This window comes from Alligator sinensis, unplaced genomic scaffold, assembly GCF_000455745.1.
Source record: "Alligator sinensis unplaced genomic scaffold, ASM45574v1 scaffold645_2, whole genome shotgun sequence".
NCBI lineage: Eukaryota > Metazoa > Chordata > Crocodylia > Alligatoridae > Alligator > Alligator sinensis.
Window position 1 is genome coordinate 217,338 of NW_005843108.1, and position 6,339 is coordinate 223,676.

Consider the following 6,339-nt stretch of genomic DNA (forward strand, 5'->3'; position numbering starts at 1 on the left):
CTAGAGGCTGATCAGACCCCTGTTGCCTGCTTGAAATGCACTGGGTCCGATAGGCTCCGCAGCGCTTAGAGATCTTCACACAGAGTGAAGTCTCCTCCTCCTGGTGTTCGTGGAGTCCTCCAACTTGGGCGGAAACCACTCAAGCTTTTTATACGGCTAGCAAGCCAATCGCTAGCCGCCACGTGTGAATAATTTCACGCAAGCCAATAATGGGGCTGGAATTATAATACAAATGGAGGGAACTCTTTGCAAAGTGCATTTCTGTGCTGCAAAGAAGAAATGCACACTGCAAAGAAAGCTACAAATTGGTGGGAAAATAATTCAGTGGTGCCAAAGCACACACAAAAACAAAATCACACCTTTGGGTTGTGACATTGAGTAGTGTTCATCTCCAACCATGCTCATCTTATCAGAACTGAAAAAATAATGGGACAGCTCTCCAGCTGGTGTAAATCAAAACAGATCTATTGAAGATGGAAATGGAATTGAAATGGAGTTATCTGATCAATATCAGCTGAGAATCTGGGCCCATCCTTATTTAGGACATGGCTTCAGTAAGATTTTAATAGGTTTGACCCTAAAGACAGGCAGCACTCGCTTTTCTAAGGGTATGCAGTTAGAGCCAGATTTTCAAAGTTCGTCAGTGCCTAACTCCTGTGGAAATGAATGGGAGTTAAGCACCTAACTACCTTTAAAAATATGCACCGTAATTCTTTAGCTTCCTTCTTCCTCAGTAATAATCTCCAGTGTTTGCTTTCCTTGCAAAGTTAGATTATTAGGAAGAATGCAGTTAAATTAGTGGGTCTGATTATGCATGTACTCAAATGCTTTCCTGAACTGGTGTTTCTGTTACCACCCTAATTCCAACCACTATGCTTAAAAATATACAAAGATCTTCCTTTTTCTTTAGTTGGCTGCAGATATTATTCCTTGACATACTTTAAATGAGGCTAAGGAAAGCAGCTCTGTGATATCTATTATGTTTCTGACTTTAAAAAAAGTTATATATATAAACTTCGTACTAGGTTACACTAATATTTTGTAATTCATTCTTAATATTATTATTCAATAAAGCTTTGCACAAACAGTCCATCCCATGAGAGGAACTTCTGCCAGATTCCAGATGTCAAGCATATTTGCTTCAGATACCAGAGTTCATGACCTTTTTATGTTTGTTAATATGACGCCATGGAAATTATTTTTTATAAATACATGTGTTGCAGGGTCAGGTGTTCTTATGGGAAGTTTTCAATTATATGAGAGCCTTTCCTGAAACAGGTATTTCCTGTTCTGTTTTTCCAGCTATTGAAGTTTTCATAACAACTGTAAATCTTATTATTGACTTAAGTCCAAGTGCTAAGATCTGCACTGAAAGAAAGTCAGAAAGTCAAAGGCATGTCAGCCTTCAAAACTTTCTTCAAATGAGCTGTATATTGGAATCTCCCTTGGTTCTCTGAGCATAGCTGTGTACTATCCATACCTGAGAATACAGGTATGTATAGCACCATGTACAGTCTCAGTGAGTTATACTGTTAAAGTATAGCATAAGAATAAGGAACTGCAGGCATGAACAGACAAATGATTATACTGCTCAAAAGGCAAGGAGAGAAACTTACCAGCTGTGAGTGAGTCAGCTGATTTGCTGTAACTCTTTTGCCTGTCCCCTCTTTCATGTAATAAGCTAAGCTAAGTTCCAGTTATTTACCTCTGAATGGTGCAGAGGGTAAATTATTCAGTTTAGCTTTTTCTAGCTGCAGGACAGAGCAAACAGAACAGTTATAGCAGATTCAGCTAAACCACGGTAAGTCTCTGTAATATAATTTTGTCACCTATCACTCCTGGAAATAATTACACTGATTTAAATGGCAAAGGTGATCCACTAAATGCTTTTAGATGAATATACTGACATCAGAGAATGCAGACACCTTAGCATAGTCTTATAAATTGAAGATGCCTTGAAAAGGTCCTGAGATGCCAGAGCCTCTGTTACCAATCATATGCTGATGATACATAGTTCCATCTTCTTTTCAGTAGACATGACAATGGTATCACACAGCCTGCCTGAAATCAGTGTAGGCTCTGTCCAATCAAAACCTAAATATTGTGGTAGAAAGTGGAAAATGCTTTGAGAAGGCCCCCATGGCACCAACTGCTCCTTGTATCAACCTACCATCCACTCACAAGTGTATGACTTATTGTGATCTTGCTGTACTCATCACTTATCCTGGATGCCCAGGTGGAAGCAGTGGCAAAAAATATCCTTTTTTTACAGCTTCTCCTTGTCAAAAGACTGCACTCCTCCTTCTCAAATAAAGAGCTATCCAGACCAAACCACAGGTATGTTATTCCCTGGGGCTGAAACAGACATGAGAACTCCAACTTGTACACTGTAACCACCATGTTACAAAGGATAATCACTGAGATCACATCACTGTTGTGCATCAGTCGCATCTAGTTCCTAGTAAATATCCATGCAAGCTGCCAAAGAAAGCCCAACTGCTTCAAAGATGGAATTCCTTGGGACAGAGCCTGGAGTAAACCTCGGAGGGACCGAGATATGGGGTTCTTTAAGTGCCCTCTGCTGCAAGATGATATACCAGCAGCAAGATGACTGAGCCTTGACTGGATTATTTTCACAGCATATTTGATTACTCATGTTGTTTCTTGAGATAACTAAAGGCAAAAAGTTACAGCAACATGAAAAAATAAACCAACCACCACCCCTCTGCCAAGAACAAAGTACACCTGGGCTGCTGAATCTGGAAGAGGTAAAGACAAGAAGTTTCCAGGGAAAAGTTTGTAACTAGCTACTTAATTATTTAGCATACTAAACACCCTAGCAATACTTGGGTAGATGCTATGCATTGCCCATCAGATACCTGTTTCAAAAGCATTGCAGTACTGGATAACTAGCTGCAGTTACAAATGGTAAATAGAAGTTTCAGTTAAAAGCAAAGTACAAGGTTAAATATACATTTGAAAAGAGGAAACATAAATGTAATAGCCGCTGGCTGAATTACAGCAACTCTATATAATGAACTGTACAGACCACACCCAGTATCTGGAAAAATGTAGGGAAGATCTCTGTTAAACTGCAAAGATAGCAGTGGGAGTGAGTGGAAAATGCTGGTTCCAACTGAGGTTATTTTTCATTAGGACAGGGAGGATGAAAGAACAGTTTGGGGTTCTTTCCAATGAGAACTCAAGGAATAATAGAATCTTGTTGCAAAAACTTTGATTGTAGTGAAAGTCATATAAGGAAGGAAGGAAGGAAGCCTGTAAGGATGATGCATGTTAATACACCTTTACTGGCTTTGACTGAAAATACCTTTTGTGTTCTGCTTAAGAATACCTTGCCTGATGGGGGTACCTTTTTCCCTCTCTCAAAAGCCTCCAAATAAGGTTTTGTTTAATGGATGAGCACAGACTTGGGCCATGAGTAGTCTATTGTTGTGTTTGGACTTTATACTAAACAAAAAAAGAAGTGGGCAAGACAGAGAGGTCAGCCTGGTGGCTCATCATTAGCTCTGCAAGACCTAACAGGATATAATGATTTTAATATTGATTATCTTAAGTTAATTATTCACTGCAACCGAAATATCTCAGAGACATTAGTCCTTCAGGCACTAGCTAATTCTGAGGGATTTTAATCAGACCTGGACAAGCTATTTCCAGTGAACAAAAACTATATTGACTCTAGCCCTGTTTTCTATTCAGAAATTATCCATAAACTACCAAGTTTTCCACAAATATGTTGTTTGCATGATTTTTTTCACTGTTCTTTGCTAACACAATTCATCTTAGGAATTGTTTGAGATTCCTAAATTTGAATTCTGAGCTGTTATGATTTGACATGTGGAGCACATCATGAACTGCTCTTAGAAGCAGGTTTCTGATGCAAATGCTCAGAATTCCAGATTTGAAAATCAGTTTCTGTGAACATTTCTATTTCCTCACTCATTTTCAAAACATGGGTACTTGCAAAAATAAAAGATGGAGGTCACAGTCAGATGTATGTATTTAGAAACAGAAATAAATATCCAAGTATACCTTCTTAAAGTATTTGCCCAAGTGGTTTTAATTCTTCAGGACTGGCCACTTTTTTTGACACCTGATGGGGGCAGACTTGCACATGCAGTAGCCAATTCCCTCCAGTCTGCTCCATTCTTCAGCAGTCCCGTCTTCTTTCTGAGAAACACCAAGAAGCTGTACTTCAGTAGCACAAACAGAAACAGCATAAAGATAAAAAGTATCTTTGTGCTTCAAAACAGGGGGTAGAACACAAGTTGTTTTTACCGTAGGAAGAGTTCAGACACGTGATGAAAGACTATATTTGCAACTCGAGAGAGAGGACATCAGCGGAGAAAAGTTTTTGTGCTTCAGTTATTGAGAGTCTAACAGTTGAAAAGAGATTTGCTTGAAGGGAAACAGGCACCTCTCTGTTTTCCCAAGGATGTACGTTATTTCATTTACCTGTTAATTCAGCTGGCAAATCTCAGCATTCATGACTTCTCTGGGAAATTTGGCAGCTAGCAAGTAAACCACATTCTTCACAATGCATAGGTGGACATCAGCTTAAGTTATTTCAACAAAATCATTCATAAAAAGCACTCTGAGAACAACCCAACACAGAGTGGAAGGAAGATTACACATGGTAGCCTCTAGATTTCTTCCCAGAGGCAACACAGCCTTTTATACATGTTGAAGGAAAGGAAAATATATTCCTAGAAACCATTTTGTCATGTCCTTTCTTTATTTGGTCATATATTTCTGAAAGCCAGCTATTGCCAAATTGTTTGAACTGGAGGCTAGAAATCTACTTAGGCAAGAATGAAAATAATTCAGGATCCTCAGAAGACCAAGTATAAACATAACTCATAAATATCCATAAATATTGACAGTAAATAATCGGTAAATCAACAGTAAGTAATAGATGGTTATGAAGAGTAAAAGTAAATGGTTCAAGCAAATGAATGAATTGAAAGAGACACTTTGACAGATTTATTTAAAGTAAATTTGAAAAACCCTCATGTTTTGAAACTCTAACAAATGAACTTTTATTTCTATAAAATGACTGCATACTAGCAGGGGCAACCCCAAGGGCAGAACTGTTCAGCTGTGTGATACTGTCTCTGTACCAGTTGCAGAGGTTTACCTTCAGTACAGTGTTAAGGGGCTGTTCTTCTGGGGTAGAAAGGATTGTTTGATCTTTGCTGTATCCCCCGAGCTATAAATGGCCATGCAGCATAGTAAGAGATGTGACATTCTCGTTGCCAATAGATCTCTAGCAATGTTGAATTTTAAATGAGAAAGTATTGTATAAACACTATAGTATTGTTAGGACTGTAGGACACCCCTCTTCAAAAGGCTGGAGTTTGGGTGTAGTCTCAATCTGCTCTCCAAAATTAGAGCTTTCCAAACTTCTAGAGTCTGAAAAATTGCACTATTTGAGCCCACAATGAAAGAGTTACCTTCCCCCTTATTATTAGGGGGGGTCACTAAAGAGCATCAGCGGATTCCAGGGGACAACAGAAGTGAAAACAGGGATGAGAGTGGGTCAGAGGTTAAGAACTTGCGCTCCAAGGGAGGAGGAACAGCCAGCACCCACTGGCCCTCAAATGAGTCCAAGGAGCCAGTGGATACCCCTGCAGTGAAACTTGGCCAGGAGACGTGACCAGATGAGGCATAGGAAGATGGCCCACCGTCCCTGGCAGTCCTCCTTGGTCACATATATGCAAAATTGCACTGGAAACCTTAGGAGAACGGTCTCGCTCTTTTGCACTTCCACTTCCAGCCAGACATTGCACAAGCGCAGCTTCCCACAGATATGCTAGCATCTCTGGCTCTAATCTTTCCTGGCAACTGGAAGGAGGAAGCGGAGAGGTGGGTCTGCGCTCCAGACTGGGACAAAGCCGTCACCTCCTGACGGATTACAGAAGTGCCCACGGGGGGAATTCAGAAACTCAAAGCAGGAAGTGGGAATAAGGAACCAGGTCAGCCTCACTGCCTTCCCTGCTCCACTTGGGGAGCCCCCAGCCGGGGCAGCCTTCCCCAGAGTTTAGACCAGCGGGTCCCAAACTGTGGGCGCGACCCCAAATGGGATTGCAACATCAGTGGGGAGGGCAGGTGGGTTGAGGAAACGCGGCCTGGACTGGCTGTGACCTCGGGAGGTACCTCCACCCCGCTGCTCTGTGCTGCCCCTTGACCCCGCTCCCTCCCCGTCGGCTGCCAGGCTTGGCTGGGGCAGGAGGAAGCGCCGGTGTCCTCCGCGCCCTCTGCCCCCGGGAGGCGCTAGCGCTGCAGCCCGGCGGGCGGGGCCGGCGGGCAGGTGGCGCGGGC

General features: G+C 41.7%; 1 protein-coding gene across 1 annotated transcript in view; it reads left to right on the plus strand.

Moving 5' to 3' along the window:
• The first annotated feature begins 5,865 nt into the window (after positions 1-5,865).
• The window catches only part of TC2N (tandem C2 domains, nuclear), a 62,335-nt gene continuing 61,861 nt past the window's right edge, over positions 5,866-6,339 (plus strand). Inside the window, exon 1 of the mRNA XM_006037398.3 lies at positions 5,866-5,993. The gene's annotated coding sequence lies outside the window, so the exon portion shown is untranslated. The remainder of the gene's footprint in view (positions 5,994-6,339) is intronic.